Source organism: Cupressus sempervirens, chromosome 3 (assembly GCF_028749045.1).
Source record: "Cupressus sempervirens isolate cs-2001-9-10 chromosome 3, ASM2874904v1, whole genome shotgun sequence".
Taxonomy (NCBI): Eukaryota; Viridiplantae; Streptophyta; class Pinopsida; order Cupressales; family Cupressaceae; genus Cupressus; species Cupressus sempervirens.
Genome location: NC_143120.1, coordinates 475080464 through 475098271, shown reverse-complemented (window position 1 = coordinate 475098271; position 17808 = coordinate 475080464). Strand labels below are relative to the sequence as shown.

Genomic DNA, 17808 nt, shown 5'->3' with positions numbered 1-17808 from the left:
TTTGAGGTGAACCAAGTTAAGTCTGTGTGTTATCTGTGTTCATTTTGTATTCTTCTTTTGTTTCTGCATATAACTATTTATTCTTATATTGTTCTGAATCTGTCAAACCCTAACACTTTGACATTTTTGCTCCTCAACTTTACCAATCAACAACTCATTCCTTCATTTTTAGGGTTAGAAGAAATCTAGATCACCTCTTTGTGTGTTCTCACTAACCATGGTACCATTGAGCTTCCACCACATTTTAACATTTTAGGTCATTCTTTCACTCCCTCGTGAATTATAGATCACCTTCCATTACAAAGGACTTGAGACCAAGTGCCTTCAATTGATCAAATCATATATATGTGAATTTTGTGCTTGTCTTCTATACAACAAACTTTTTTATAAAATTGATTGTTTATAATGTTAATATATATATATATGTGTGTGTGTGTGTGTGTGTGTGTGTGTGTGTGTATACATATATACATATATATACATATATATGTATATATATATAGACATATATATATATAGGTATATATATGTCTATATATATATACATATATATGTATATGTATATGTATATGTATATATATGTATAGGTATATATATGTATATGTATATGTACATATACATATACATATACATATATACATATATATGTATATATCTATATGTATATATGTATATATATATGTATATATGTATGTAGATATATACATATATATGTATATATATATATATATTGATTTTCTATTTGTTCTAACTAATGAGAAATTAAAAAAAGTATATATTTTTAATCTTTAAAAAAATAAAATAATAAAATAAAATATTTTGGTCGAAGAAACTTTAATACTTTATTCTCATTAACTAATTGACTAGTCAAATAGAAAAATATATACCTAAATGAATGCATCATATATCTACCTAGAAAAGAACTAATAACATTATGATTTAATCTAATCAATTAAACTGAAACTAAATAAAATAATTCAGCTAAAAATAAATAATTGAATATTTAAGAAACAAGAGAGCTCTTGGCGAGCATAAGTCCCTGCCTTATACAAGGTTGACAAAACAGGTAATGAAAGTGCAAGGTTTTACCTATTTAAAACTTTAAAGGCACTGTGACAAATTAGAGAATACATCTTCAGATCTATCTAGATTTAATTCTCTATTTTTCAATTCATATTTGAAACGTTCATGGTTCAATATCTTGTGTTTTAGGATCTAAAACAAGAAATTACTGGATAGAAAATAAATTATTTGTGAATAGACTTCTAGAAGCCTATATTTGCAGAAATAAGAAATTGGGAAAAAGAACACATTGTAAAGAATGGCTAGATCTAATCTTTCCGCATTTGTTATTTAGTCATGATCAATTTCAACGTAATTTCATCCCATATAAAACTCATTGCTTGTGCAAGTGAGGGTTTTGTCTTGAAAAGTATCAACAAAAACATATCCATGGCCAAAGCAAAAGTATTACATTGCCGCCTCTATTTCCTCTATAGCTTTTTTGCTCCACCCATGACCCTCCAAACTGTTTGAATTGCTGCCTCTTAAAACCAATTTTCTGAAAATTATCAGGCAGATGATGTTGAATGTAAGGGACAATAAATAACCCCATTGCTGACCAGATTTGGAGGATTTTGAAGAATGCAAAAGCAATTTTTGTTCACCATTTACGCAATTTTAGAGTCCAGGCCTGCAATTTCCGAAATCAATTTTGTTTGGCCTTCTCAATGAAGACATCTAAAACACTAAATGTGTAAGAGATTCAAAACCAAATAGCTAATGGATGATGTGGAGGATCGGTGCAGTGGACCATCAGTAGTCTATGTTGTTGGATTGGAAGAAAGAAGATTCTAGAGTTCCCTTGAAAAAATTTTGGAAGAAAAGAAGTTTCCAAAAATTATTTTCTAATTTTTAGTATAAAAAAATGATTTTTACCCCTTAGCATAAATGCCACCAGCCAATCAGAAATTAGAAATTCTTTATTCAAAATTAATTCCCCTTAGCATAAATGCCACCAGCCAATCAGAAATTAGAAATTCTTTATTCAAAATTAATTTAAAAATAAAATGAATTGTAATAAAAATTTAATTCTGACCACCGCTAAAAACATTAGTACCCTGCCTTATGCAAGGCAGGGACTAATAAAATAGAATAGAAAGCACCCATAGAATAAATAAATAGAAACTATAGAAAACTACTAGGCATTCAGAAAAACGAAAAAATTAAACTCACAAACGGAAGGGAGAAAAGCATCGCCTGTGGTTCATCCATGGCTTTCGAAAAGCAATATTATCAGCTGCAACGGCTCTGTTGGGTTCATTTATGTCTTGCAAAAAGCAAAATTAAAAGAAAAACTTCGCTGGAATAAAAGCAATATAATCGTTATATGAAGCTCTGAAATAAATGTGTGTTTTAATCCAGATTCAATGTAATGGAGCCATATGAACGGCTCTCTTTGCTCCATAAATCCAGTATTCCTATTGAAAAACGCATTATTACCGTTGGAAAAAAGCATTATCACCGTTAGAGCCAAATCCTTATATAAGAAACCCTTTGTTTCCTACACCAAGCGGAGAGGCTAGGTTTTTGTAATGAATTGCCAATTCCTTACCCCTGTAATGGATAGGCTAGGCAAGGTTTTTGTGATGCCCATGTGGTGCTAATTTGTAATGCCAGGAGCTTGAAACTTGGTATTCTTGATCCTGCCCAAGGCTTGGGAGGCGATATTTAGGATGATAATTCACAAGGCGTATCCAGGGAAATTCCAATTTCAAGACCAAGGTAAATTACCGCATACCCTGCTCTGGTAGCGGTCAATTCTGCATGTAACCTGATCAATGCCCGCCTACTGTTTTACTATAGTGCACTTTGTTTTGTTATTGTGTTTTAATGAGAATTGATTGATCAGACTAGCACCTTTTTAAACTTTCCCTATGTGCCTGCTCACAAATTTTATAATCTGTCGTCACTCTTATCATAGGTATTTCTATAAATTTTCTTCCACCTGTTGTATGCAGCATTGTTACTTTCAGTCATAGAAACGGGGTAAGAGTTTTAGAGAATTATAAATTTACATTGACGATTACATACTATTATTTTGCTTTTTAGATAGTTTTTATGCTATATTCTATTCAAAGTTACCTTTTAATATTTACTAGAGATTTAAGATTATTATGTGGAGAAAGCAATTCTCCTTTTTCTTTGTTCATATCAGATGCTAGCAATCCATTCTGTTTCAGCCCTGGCCACTCTCTGTTTTCTAGAAAAACTTTTTGGCCGGTCAATTCCACAATTTAGGAGCGCGAGAACTGCTTGGGTGGATTGGGGTTTGCACTCACGGAAGAATTCTTAGCAACTGCTAAACAATCCCAAACAACAAATCAGGTATATTCTTATAAATCAGCGGTGTTAGTCTAAAATACAAGGACTATTTTTATTTCATCATTATAGTTGATAATAATATAGGTGCTTGGCTTAATCCTATTGCATGTTCCAGTACTCTTCCAGATAGTTTTGAGCATTCGCAGCTTTGACCCTAAAGTTTAAAAAATAATGAGTACTCTAAAATTGTTAAGTTTTTCATAATACCCAAGTCTACTACATATTTAATCTATTCTGTAGACTGTTTAAATCCAATTTGGAAAAAGTGCTTCATGAATATTAAAATGTGCCTAATGAGCAACAATAAAAAGGAAATCTCTCTATAGATGAATTTGTTCTTTTGCAATGGTGGTTCAGTAATTATTATATTTTTGATAATGTTCATTTTGATGTGAAGTTAATTTACCATCAAATAAGAAACACATTTTATTTTGAAACCATAAAATGCCTTTATATATTTTCTCTGACAAGTTTTTCGTGAGCTTCAGCTGAGAGATTGGAGTGTATGAATTGGACTTGTTCTTGGAAATTTCCATGTCAATTCTGCTTTCAATTGAGTGTAATATGTAAACAAATTAACTAAACTACCTTGAAATTGGTGCTAGAATCATTATTTTGCTGATTGACTTCCCCAACAAAGAAATGAAAATAAATGTGGAAATTGTTCCATCTTTTTTTTTTCCATCAAAACTTCGTAAGATTTCGGTTTTCATTGCTGTAGGACTCAAATTCACCCATGGCAGCTGGTGACAATTTTCTAATCAGTGTGTCATGGAGTGGTGTGTTCTTTCATTCTAATTTGCTTGTCTTTTTTTCAATATTTCTTGCATCTAGATATGTGGTGACACAAATGACTTTTAATGATGATTCTTGTTCCTTGAGTATACTTATGATTTTCATTTTGTCTTTCTTATTCTTTCTTATTCTAAGTATGCTGATGATTTTCTTTTTGGCTATGTTGGATGTTATGGTTGACATTGAAATTAGGTCATCCCGTAATTTCCTCAAAGGATGTTTTCATATTGAAAGTACTCAAAAAAAGTGGTGTTCAGCTGCAGGCGTATGTACATTGTATGGGGTCTTTGTGTAGGGTCTGACTATGCATACAAAACTTCCCCTGTTTGACTAAGTTTTCTATTGAGAGAAACATTTTGATAGATTAAGTGTTCAAATCCATTTTCAGTTGTTCAGTTCAGTTTCAAAATTTATTATAACTGGCACTGTGGCAGCATCTTTGATGGGATCTCATGAGATGTGTATCTTTAGCTGATAGTCTAGGGGTTTAGTCTCTACTGTCTGCATCAATTATTATCCTCCTCTCAGTAAGTACAGAGCAAATTTTAATTATATTGCTATACTTTTGAATAAATTGTTGAATTTGATCAGCTAATTTGTAAACTGATATGTAAAAGAATATATAATATAATACAATTTTTTTATTCAGGAGGGTTGAATTTCCTCCCTCCTTAAGATTGGAGAGAATGGTCACTGGCCATGATCATTCTTTTCAGTCTTCTGTTACGTGTCGATTTTTATATTCACTATTTTTGTTTTTGATTTTTACCTTATTGCAGTTAATAGTTTGAATATTTCAGCATAGTGTAATTATTTAATTATTACATTCTCTTTTAATTATGATATAATCTGGTCAAATATTAAGAATTATCTTTTTAATAGTATGTTGTAATCTGAACCGTTTTTTTTAATGTATCTGATTTTTTTATTTTTTTCATTTGAGATGTGTATTTGGATATTGATTGACTATTGAAGTGGATTTGAGTTTTGGTACTGACTGATCTGCATATCCCATAATATTCATGCTTTCATTGAGCCATTTCCTTCACACCTTGTAGATGGAATTCAACTCTCTTTTTGAAGCCCTTTAGATGCAGTTCCACTCCTTTTAGTCGGCAAATTCAAGATACTAAAGCATCTATTTAATGGATCACCTGGGTTTACAAATTCCTGGGATTGGTGATTTTTAGTCCTCTTCTTCTGGTCTGTTTGCATTTTCCTGCCTTGTTTATTGCTACTTTCTTGACAGCTTATTCTTTCCAGTGCTGATTAGGAGCTGGCAAGAACACCTCATCCAGTACACTTTGTATATGTTGGCGTTATTTGAGTTAAGCAAAATCATCCTCATTGTCTTAATGAAGTTTGTATTTGATAAGTATAATGTATATGAACTTTGTATTTGGGTTGTATAATGTATATGTTGTAGTTTCCTCCTGTTGGTAATCCGTATTGCTGAGCCATTAAGGTTGTTTTTGTTACTAGTCATGCCTGCAATCTCAATTTAGTTTGATATTTATGATATTCTTTTAGTGTATGCCTTCAACATGGAGATAAAATAGCTTGGTTGTTTGTTCGTCCTGTAACTTAGTTTGATTGGTTTTTTGGTCTACCTGAAATTCCTCATGGGGTAAGATTTTTCAAAGAAATATATTTAGGAAATTGTTAGTTGCCAGTATATTGGTGTTGGTTAAACTCATTCATCAAATGCAAGGATATTGGTCTTGGATGATGACTTCTCTCCCAAGTGTGGGATGCTAAATGAACACTTCTTTTAGAGTATGCATTGGTGATTATATTTCCTTCATTGTAAGTTTTTCTTCATGTTTGCAAAATTATTTGTATGCATAAATCACCGTATATCTTTATATTAGAGGATGGCTTAATTATGTGAGAATTATGTGAATTCTTCTCATGGTTTTGTGTTCGTAATTTTAATTTAGTTTATTCATGATTCTTCTTCTGTTTCAGTAGCATTTAGGGAATTCTCCCTTTTATCTAAGCTTTGATATTTATAATTTTAATGGGAATTCTCACATTTTTCATCTCCTTTTTTATTTCTTGTCTTGATGATGGTTCGTGATCCAACATGTTGGTTTGAAAATTATGCACACAATCTAAATCCAGAAGGAAAACAGGAATCTAAATAATTGGCAATGAAATTTAATGAAGATCGTAGTATTTTGTTTTATGACACAAGAAGTATAAACACAAGAAATTTATAAATTCATATGTAAAATAGATTTATTGTTTAATACAATTCTTTTATTTATTGTTGATTTTTATTTTTGCATCATCAACTTTATTTTTATTTGTAATAATTTAATTATTAGAATGTAATTTGGAACATTTTAATAATTACTTTTGTAGTATTAATGAGACTATGTGCCAACCACAGCTCCATTATGTCCTGATGCACCTTGATTTATTGGTTGGAGGGGAGGGCTTGCTTAATATATTTTGTTTGAAGTGTGTGTTTGACTTTTAACATCCACATTGTGCATCTTATGCTTATTTCATGCGTGGTTGAATTAAGGTTGTGTAAAATTAATTTCAACTTTCTCATTTACTTTATCTATTTAATTTCAATGTTTACACTATATGTAGTTGAACTTTGTGTTGCATGCATTATATTTGAACTTTCCATATTCACTTTGTTTAAAATGTGTACTTAGTTTTGACATTTATTTGTGTTTGTTTGGACAAAATATGTGTGAAGTGAAACAATGTTATTGAAATTAAGCAGCCAAAATGGGGGCTGACCCATGACATAGCAAAAAATTGACCGAAGATCAGTTGGAATTCATAACCCATGACATAGCAAAAAATTGACCGAAGATCAGTTGGAATTCATAACCATGAGATTACCTAGCCCCCCCTTTGTAAATCTCAAAAACCCACCCATAAGCATGATAGTAAAATATGTACTGCTAAAAACCACAAAAGCATTAACACCCTAGATAAACTTGGCCATAGGAAACCATTAGACTAGTCCAGCATAAAAACCGAAAAGAGCTTGAAGGCCAAGAAAGTAATAAGCAAAAAATTGAACAAGAATTGGAAGCACACCAGTAGGAGGTAACCAATCATTGGTTCCTTGGGTTCTCCAAGAGAAGGCATGAGATAGAGGGTAGTGGCTGCCAAATGCATAACACATACTAAGAAATTGGTAACCCTATTGAACTTATCCTCCAGGTTTGCGTTCTTTTTTATCAGGTTGGCAATAGACCTCATCAACATTAAAAGGCCTCTTTTTGAACAAGCGATTTGATCAACGCTTGAAGATCTTGCTCATTTTGCCAAACTTGAGCATTGATGACTTCATGTCCATATCCTGCCAGGCTATCTACCAGTTGATTTTCGTCCATGTAGACGTGTTGTATCTTAAAGTCATTAAGACCATTCAAGATACATTGGACGTCTCTAATAATTGATGTGGCATTCTAGCTCATCATAATATCCCCCTTGACAACCTTAATGACTAACAGAGAATCTCCCTCCGCAAGCAAGTTTTGAATTCCCATGCTAGTAGCTAATTCCACTCCCCACAAGAGCCCAAGCACTTCCGCCTCATTACTCGAAACACTTCCACATTTTCTAGAATATCCCCTGATACATGTGCATTCCAAATTATTCCTCCCACCATAGCACCATGCCAACGCTTAGACTCATCAAAATTCAATTTCAACCAGCTCGAGGGGGTGGGTGGCTGCTACTTAGTTTGCAGCCTCTTCTGGATCTTAGTATTATCGTCTCTCTCAATAATTTGATTGATGCCCAAAGATTCGCCCAATGATGCCCAAAGATTTCTGTTTCCAGTTTAGGGCACACTCACTTAATCCTTCCATAATTTTACATATGACTACTCTCAGAGGGGTACTTGTATCTCTGAAGATACAATTTTTCCGTTCTTTTCATATGTTCCAACAGATATGGGGGGGATGGCCTTCCATATCATTTGTATAAGAGGGTGGTGTAAAGGGCACTGTGATCCAAGGGTAAATTGGAAAACATTACTATTGAAAACCCATGAGATTCCAAGATGACTAAATATAGTCTACCAAACCTGCATAGAATAGGGGCAGTGGATGAAAATGAAAGGGATGGTTTCTTCGTTGTTGTAACACAATACACACCTATTGCACATCTAAAAGCCATGCCTCTTGAGGTTGTCAATGGTGATGATGTTGTTGTGCATAACCGACCACTAGAAGAAATTAATCTTTAGGGAGAAAGTGGGAGTGCCAAACATGCTTCCATTCCAAAGCTTCACCCAATCCATTAGTATTATCATCTCTCTCAATAATCTAATTAATGCCCCAAAGATTTGCCCAATCTCGCTCAACTTGTGTGGCATGGTGAGGAGGTGGTTTCAGTTTCCAGTTTAGGGCACACTCGCTTAATCCTCCCATAATTTTACGTATGACCACTCTCAGAGAGGTACTTGTATTCTCATGGGTAGCCCTTACCTTCATTATCATGAAGGCCCGATCACGCATCTCCCACTTTCAAATAGCATATCGATTGGCATAGATAGAGATGCATGCGTCTGCATGCAAACTGAGAACATAAACTCACTATAAAAAGAATCCATCAGAGCGGAAGCATCAGTCGGCCCGCTGCAAGGGAATGGGGCTCGGGGAAGAATATCATTTGAAAGCTACACCCCAACTAGCTATAGTTATAGCCCTAGCTACAGTTCTAGCGAAGGGTTCAATATCCTCCACCCTGCTACTATAAGTTGTCTAGAGAATGAAGACCACCTTAGTGAATAGTGCGCCAGATTCTATACGTAACATGGGGAGTGCACTACCTCCCAGGAGTAGGGCTTAAGATAAGAAGGATGTTTGAATGAGCCCCTGGGTCGAAAGGGCAGCCAGGGGGCTGCCGTAAGCTAGAATAGGGCCGCCCTCCCCACTCAACAACTACCTTAACCACCCCACCTACCCACCAGAAACATGATTGATTGAAAGAACCTGGCGGGTGGGCAAGAATCAAATCAAGTTCCCCTGTAGGGGGCCCAGGGAAGTCCTATAATCCCACGTATCTATCGAGCTCCCCCACCCCATATAGAGTTGGAGTTAGAGTCTAGATAGGGAGGGGCCCTAAACCTTCTAAAGTCAGTTGCTTGCCCATCCCGTCGGCCCCTATCCCTAGCTAGATATACTCGAGGGAGCAACTGCCCTATACCTATATAGAATAGATAACTACCTATCATTGGGAAGACCTCTGCATGTAGAGTGCCTACTCATCAAGCTTGAGACATTGATAGATGAGTGCTAACTATTGTTACTCTAGCTCCGAACCCCAACCAACGACTATAATTGAAATGGGGTTTTAGGCCCTTAAATAGAATAGATTATTCCTCGGCCCAGGAGAATAATATGATATTTTGGCAAACCATTTTTTTTCCAACTATGCTAGAGTCATTTTTCATATTATTCGACACACTTGCTTAATCCTCCCATAATTTTATGTATGACTACTCCCAGATGGGTACTTGTAGCTTTGAAGATACAATTGTTCTGCTCTTTTTGTATTCCAACAGATATGGGGGGGGAGGGTGGCCTTCCATATCATTTTTATCAGAGGGTGGTGTAAAGGGCATTGTGATCCAAGGGTAAATTGGAAAACATTACTATTGAAAACTCATGAGATTCTGAGATGATTAAATATAGTTTGCCAAACCTGCATAGAATAGGGGCAATGGATGAAAAGGCGAGGGATGGATTCTTCGTTGTTGTAACACAACACACACCTATTGCACATCTAAAAGCCATGCCTCTTAAGGTTGTCAATGGTGAGGATGTTGTTGTGCACAATCGACCACTAGAAGAAATTACTCTTTAGGGAGAAAGTGGGAGTGCCAAACATACTTCCATTCCAAAGCTCTATCCTCTCCAATTATAGTATTATAAGCTGATTTCACACTAAATTCCCCCTTGGATTTTTATCCCATATTATTTAATCCATCTTAGGAAAGCAGGGAATACGAATCTCCTTCAGGAGAGCGCACAATTCCTCATATAAGGTTTTGTCCGCCCTAATGAAGTTATTAGAGTTGAAGGCCTTCCACTCTTAGTGATGGATGTAGTTCTTCACCTTTTCCCCCATCTCAATCTCCCCCCACTCTTTTAAAGTGGCGAACTTCGTTTCAATTAAGGGAACTCCAATTCATCTGTCTTTCCAAAATCAGACCCGATTGCCATCTCCAATGCTCTATCTAATGCCCATGCTTATCTTGATGATGTTATTTCATATCCTTGAACCAATCAGCAGACCTTTCCCAAAGAGAGCGTGGGTGAAAGGTTTGGAGTCCAAGTACTTAGCTCTCATAATTCGACACCAAGGGGTAGAGTCTTGGGCTAGCCTCCAACCAACCTAAAGTGTTTCCTTATCTTGATGATGTTATTCCATATCCTTGAACCAATCATCAGACATTTCCGAAAGAGAGCGTGGGTGAAAGGTCTAGAGTCAAAAGTACTTAGCTCTCATAATTCGACACCAAGGGGCAGAGTCTTGGGCCAGCCTCCAACCAACCTTCATTATGAGGGCTTTGTTTAAATCTCCTAATTTTCTTAGATTCAAACCCCCTTGGAATTTCGACTTACACACCTTGTCCCAACTAACTAGGCTTAACTTTTTCTTCTCCTCCAATCTCGTCCATAGGAAATTCTGATGAATTTTCTCAATGATATCTTTGAACTTGCTAGATATCTTAAATAATGAAAAAAGTAAATAGGAATTCCTTCTAAAGAGGTTGATAATAATTGAAGTTTACCAACATTGTTCTGAACCTTCCCTTTCCAACCTACTAGTTTCCTTTGCATCCTTTCTACCACAGTATTCTAGAATTGGGGGGTCACTTTCTTGACTGTGAGGGGAAGACCCAAGTAAGTGTCAAGGAGGTTCGCAACCTGACATTGCAACTCTCTAGTGATTCTTTGCTGAAGAGCTATCTCAGTTTTGCAAAAGTATAACTTGCTTTTATGATTATTGATGTGTTGCCCTGACACTTCCGTATACCCATTCATAGTCTTCTTCCATGTCTTAGCCTATCTTATGGAGGAAATTCCAAAAAGAAAAGTGTCACCTTAGGTGGGAGGGTCGAAGTCGATTTTATCCGCATAATTTCACGTCTAGACACCAAAGCCAGGAGGTTCCTACCAAGAATCTCAGTAACCATTATAAACAAGTAAGGCGACAATGGATCTCCTTGTCAGAGCCCCTACTCCACTCAGAAGAAAGGCCACTGGGATCCATAAACTAAAATAGAGAACTGGACAGTGTTTGTCATTTCTCCAATCAGAGTGATAAAGTGCTCCCCAAACCCAAATTTCCTAAGAATTTTAATAAGAAATTTCCTTCTCACCTTATTATAATATCAAGCTTCAAAGCCATTGTAGGCTTACCAATCATTTCCATAGAGTGAACGACCTCATGGGAGGTGATCACAGCATCCAGGATTTGCCTCTTAGGAACAAATCCATTATGAGTAGAGCTAATAGTTTTATCTAGAATCAGTTTCATTCTGTTAACAATTACCTTGGAAAGTATTGTGTAAATGGTATTACAGAGGCTTATCAGAGTAAAATCTTCTAGCCAGGTGGGGCCATTGATTTTAGGAATCAAAACTATGAAAGTCTCCTTTAGCTCTCTAAGGCTTCTACTTGTCTTGATGAAGTCCCCCACTGCATGGACTAGATCATACTTGATAATCTCCCAGAATTCTTGGAAGAACGCCTGGGGCAAACCATTTGGCCTAAGGGCCTTGAAGGCTGCCATAGAAAAGACTACCTTCTTAACTTCATCCCTAGTCACTGTCCTCATTAGGTCCTGGTTGGTTCTGTCATCAACTACCGAGTGTAAAACTTCCAGGAAGTCATTCTTAGTCATAGGGTTAACTTGAATTTTCAGGGGGTTATATAGATCTTGAAAATAACTGGTAGTCCACCTCCCAATTTCGTCCTCATTGAGTTCAATATTAACATTATTGATCAGCTTCCTAATAGTGTTTCTTTTCTTATGCTTAGAGGCCGACCTATGGAAAAAAGTTGTGTTCCTATCTCCTTCCAATAGCCATTGAACCCTAGATCTTTGTTTCTAGCAGACTTCTCTTCCAATCACTTGATTCCTTTTCTTCCTCCACCCTTGAGAGTTCTCCTCCCACCATCCTTGCTTGGAATTCCTCCAACTTTCAATTTCTTTTTTCTATTTGAAGATATCTCCAAATGAGGTTTTACACCACTTGATAACTTCCCTTCTGATAATTCCTAGCTTTCTTGCTATGCGGAACATAGTGGTCCCCTAAATTTTTGATGTTCCACCAGAAGTTAACCTGATCTCTAAACTAAGGGTGTGAATGCCACATTATTTCATAGTGGAAGGGTTTCTTCTTTTGACGATTATTGCTGGACCAAGTAAATAGAAGCATAGAGTGGTCTAAAACAGATTTGATGGATCCCTGGAGAGAAGTATATGACAAAATATCCCACTCTGCCAATATGAGCATCCTATCAAGCGTTACCTGGATTAGGTTGTTTCCCATATGATTATTGGACTATTGGACTAGGTAAATTGGACTCCAGCAGCTCAACATCCATGAGGTCATTTCCGCTTAGGAATCCATCTAGATCTTGCATACACTTAGAGACATCGTCCAGACCGTCCTTTTTGAGGGGTATAAGGGGGTATTAAAATCTCCTGCGCACATTAGTCTGGCATCCTTCCAATTTTTCATGCAACTAGAGGCTTCTTCTCAGAGCTGGAGACGCCCTCCCCTTGTATTAGGGGCGTAGAAGTTTAGTAGTACCCAGTTATTCACTTACTCATCAAAAGCTACCATAACAAAGTGGGGGTGACAGTAGAGCTCTAGACTATTGAGGTGATTAAGATTCCGCATAGTAACAATCCCTCTCGACGCACCAGTGGCTTTGCTATAGACGTATTTTGCTCCTTGCCATATGTAGTTAGCAGTCTTCTCAAAGTTCTATTTACTTAACTTCCTCAATAAGAAATATATCTAGCTTATGATCAAAAATCATAGATTTCAAAACAAATTGTTTTCTTGGGTTGTTTAAGCCCCTCATATTCCATGAAATTAATTTCATTTTTTACCTCTTTGGGTATCTTCCAAGGTTTGTTGTGTCTCATTGGCAATATCCCAAGAAGTCGCTTTAGTTCCTGCTACCCTTGTTGGAGGCCTTCTAGTTCTTGCCTCTTAGCTCACATCTGCCTTAGGTTGGCCACACCCCTTCCTTTGGGTTCTTGCCACCCCACATCCATCCCTAAAGGGGTACCCAAAACTGAGGATGGAGAATCCAACTCAGAGGAAAGTTGAATCTCGAAACAAGGAAGGTTAACCATTAAAGTATCTTGCAAAGAGGAGCAACTCAACCCATCCCCCCGCAGCTTTTCACTCATCTCAACCCATGCTTCCTCTAGTTGATCCTATGTTTCAACAATGGCTTGGGTCATCCTCCCCTCCACTATTGTTCAACAAAAAGGGTAGTTAGACAATTACCGGTGCGGACACGGTTGTATCATTTCATTGGCACCATTTCGGACATTATAAATAACGTGAACGCTTATGTATTTTGGCTTCATTATCATTATCATTGTATGAAATATCATTGTTGTGTACGGAAAACATTTGATAAATGAATACTATTTTGCATTGATTATATGTTTCTTTCCTGTTCACCTATGGGCTAAACATTTGGTGCCGTTGCTAGTTCAAATTCGAGAGTAGTATGGAAGGACAAAGATAAATGGGAAGAACAATACAAGACAACCGGAAGACAAATGACGACAGCGAAACATTAATTTTTGAAGGAGAGCACGAGGCAGTGCAGAACTTTCACATTTGGTTTCGCATAGGTTTGGAAACTTTTGTATGGAGAGAAGCCGCGGAGAACGAGGTTACGACAGACAATGTGTGGGATGATATACATGCGAACCCAACCACGAACAAATTTTTGGACCAACTTCCCCATCTGATTGCCCAAGCCTACCTAGCACAGAAGAGACGTAGGGAGGAAGTAGAATGCGAGGAACGCCGTTAGGAGACCCTTAAGAAATTCTATGAGGAGAGAGCCGCACGGCGTCAGAAAACTGAACCATGAGCTATTGCGCTATTGTCAAGGGCACTCAGAAGTCTATAATTGTTGTCGCATAAGTCGACACATTATGTATACAGAGCAAATAAATAAAAGAGTGTTCTTTTTTGTTTTGTTTTATAATGGTATTTGTCATATGCCCAATCTTTTAAATAAGAATAGCAATTTGAGGGAAGAAATCAATGAAATACAAATTGTGCATGGTGAAGCCGAACGATGACAAAGAATAAGACAAGTCACCAAGGAACAGATTGAGGGGCAGTCGGAGGAATCACCTAGTGTGGTGGTCAAAGCAGGGTTCACAGGAACCAACAAAGGGTGCCACAAGTCATTGGAACGACGGGGACAGAGCAACGAGGAGTTGCTTGAGGAAACTCGACATAGATTAGCAATGCTTGAGGAGACAAAGGAGCAATTTTACATTAATCACGTACACTACGAGAGGGAACCTGTGAAGAAGTAGGAGAGGAGGTGAGGCCAACAAGAGACACTAGGGCAAAAGGAAATGCCGGAGCGGCATTGCACGGTCGTCAAAGTAACCCGCGGGGCCAATTTCGAATGGTTCAGCGACACGATCTAGTGGTAGTCAAAGGGCAAAAAGCACAATGTCTCAAAAGAAAAAAACTCCCAAAGTTCACAAGCAACAGGAAGGAAGATCTCGTGCAACATTGTCATACGTGTGAAACGATATGGACCGCCAACTTGGTCACGGATGCGAATGAATGGCTGAACCAATTTCTAGCTAGCCTATGGGGAGTGGCGGTGGATTGGTTCTCCGACATAGACAAGGCAAAGATCTCCACATGGGATGATCTAAAGAAAGAATTCCAAGCAGAATTCTAACTGCTTCGGGATGACAATGAGGTTGTAGCAGAAATCTACAACTGTAAACAAGCGAAGAAGGACATTGTTCGAGCCTACAATCGAAGGCTTAAAGATCTTCTTAGCCGGATGGGTACTCAACCCGCGGATGAACTACAGAAACGTTGGTTTGTAGAAAGCCTCCGCGGGGCATTGAGAAGAGAAATGAAGATAATTTCGCCCACATCATATAACGATGCATACGACCGTGCCCTAAATCTAGAAAGTGAAAGCAAAATAGCAAAGAAGAAAAAGAGAAGTAATTCTTCATCCTCCTTCGAGAGCAATGAATCCTCCGACGAGGGTAGCAGTGTAGATAGCGAGGAGCCTAGCAAGAAAGTACAAGCACTCCAAAAAGACTTAGAACGGATGCAAAAGGAGTTCAAATCCATGACGAGAACTAGTGGCCACATGGAGGAAGGAGAAATCTGGCATACGGATTGCAAAGAGAAAGGTCATTCAAAGGGGAGTGTGCCCCAAAAAGGCAATGTATAATATTTTTCAGGTCCTAGGTCATTCTACAAAGGAATGTTCATTCAACGCGAAGACTAGAAGCCAACAGATACTATTCACACAGGAACAAACATCCACTTCTAGCATAAACAATGAGTCCCAGGGCAACAATAATGCCACATCCGGTGGCTACCAGAACAACTGCTGAGGAGGATGGGGCGGGAATGACAATAGAAATCGAATACAATATGGTTCCAAGGGAAGGCCCATAATCCAATGTCGGGCATGTAACCAATGGGGCCACTTCGCCAGGGAGTGTCCGAAGAACAACAATCTATAGAATTTATGTCGATGGTGTGGTCCAAGGGACCATGAAGATGGTAACTACCTGAAACAAGAAAACCTCATTAACATTGACGAGGAAAAAGTTCTAGTTGTCACCTACAACCAGGCTAAGCAGGCCACCTATCTTGACCCCGCATGGAGAAGCAAAGGTTGCGGGAGGCACAGGAAGACGTAGAAAAAGCAATGAAGGCTACGAAGGATATGAAAGATGCTATTCCTCGGCGATTAGAGGGAGAGAATAGCTTGGTCAATCAAATCCTGCAAATGGAGGTGCCCGTTAGAGTTCAAGACCTATTATAAGTGATACCGCATCTAAGGACAACATTATTGAATACCCATGCAAACTCGACGAAGGAACAACCAACAGGTACCAGGAGGGTAGGCGATAGACCCCATGTTGCTGACAGTAAGCAACGGCCGTAACCCGACAGTGATTGAGATGGGAATCCTCAGAACCATCCTGACAGACACCATCGTGGATGATGGGTCTGGGGTGAATGTTCTTCTTGAGGAGACGAGGAAATTGGGAAAGCCTACCCTGTGGCCGTCCACATTCAACCTACTCGGTGCTGACCAGCAGGGGATAAAATCCCTGGGGACCTTGGTGGCTCAACAAGTAACTGTAGGGACGTAGCCATTTGTGCTGGATTTTGTAGTAATTCCCTTGAAGAAAAAGGGATATGACACCATTCTTGGAAGAGGATGGCTAGTGGCCGTGAAAGTAAATCACAACTGGAAGAAGAATATCTTGTCACTGGAAAGTGCAGGGCGGAAGTTTGCGATTGATCTCCAAATTCAAATGGTAAGTGAAGAAATGGCATCGTCATTGGAGTCCGAGTCAGATGGAGAGCACTGGAGAGATGAAGGAAGAATGAATCCGGAACGATGAAGGTGTTTTAGAATTGGAGTGCTCAGGAGATGAGACCAGTTCACTGAATGGACTTTTCCATTGGTAGATGGAAGACTGTGAACTCTTCCATACGTACATGCTTGGTGTTGAGGAACCCAAAGATGAGGAGGTATTCCCACCACAGTTTGTGGAATACAGAGAAGAAAACGCGTAGATCAATGAGAGTCCTGCAGATTGCTTTGAAGGAAAAGAAATAAGATATGAAGAGCCAACAATAGAGGCTACCAATCTTGGCGACACGGAGAATCAGGAACATTCTTATTGGAGACTACTGGAACCCGTACATATATAAATCATGTGGCTTTGAATAGGCAAACTGGGAGGAAAAGTTGCCTTTGGTATTGTGGGCCCATTGTACCACATTCAAAGTCACAATGGACAGACACTGTTCCAGTTGATGTTTAGCCAAGAAGTTGTGGTACCAGCCGAATTTATGGTCCCAAGTATGTGAATTGCAATTGACAATAGACTCGGAGATATGGAGAGTTTAAGAGAACGCCTATACCAATTGAACAAACTAGATGAATGCAGATTAACAGCACAATGGGCGACAGAGGTGATGCAGACGTGTCGAAAGGCGTGGCATGAAAAACACTCGAAAAGAATGAGGTTCCAGCCAGGTCAACTCTTGCTTTGGTACAACGGCTACAACGAGATAAAACCAGGGAAATTCAAAGTTAAATGGTTTGGACCATATAAATTGAGAGAAGTTGGCGACAATGGATCCATAAAACTATGGACCTTGGACGGGTGTGAAATTTCAGATGCCACCAATGGATCGAAGTTCAAAATTTATCAGGAATGATAGGGAGGTGAAGTAAGAAATCATCGCAAATTAGACTTACGTGATTAAAAAAAAAAATTTAAAATTAGGAAAAAAAATTAGAAAAAAAAAAGACAGTAGTTCCATAGACGTGATGTCCTGCGAACACATGGCCGTGGATG

General features: G+C 38.0%; 1 long non-coding RNA gene across 14 annotated transcripts in view; it reads left to right on the top strand.

Annotated features, from left to right (window-relative positions):
* The first annotated feature begins 2125 nt into the window (after positions 1-2125).
* Positions 2126-17808, top strand: part of LOC149567213 (uncharacterized) — a 37650-nt gene continuing 21967 nt past the window's right edge. Inside the window, exons 1-5 of one of the 14 annotated variants that reach the window (XR_016362369.1) lie at positions 2130-2784; positions 2984-3048; positions 3267-3387; positions 4106-4163; positions 4372-4827. This is a non-coding gene — a long non-coding RNA (uncharacterized LOC149567213). Of the gene's footprint in view, positions 2785-2983; positions 3049-3188; positions 3388-4105; positions 4164-4371; positions 4828-13910; positions 17746-17808 lie in introns of those variants that run through there. The other 13 variants (XR_016362365.1, XR_016362362.1, XR_016362370.1 and 10 more) reach the window with 13 other exon arrangements.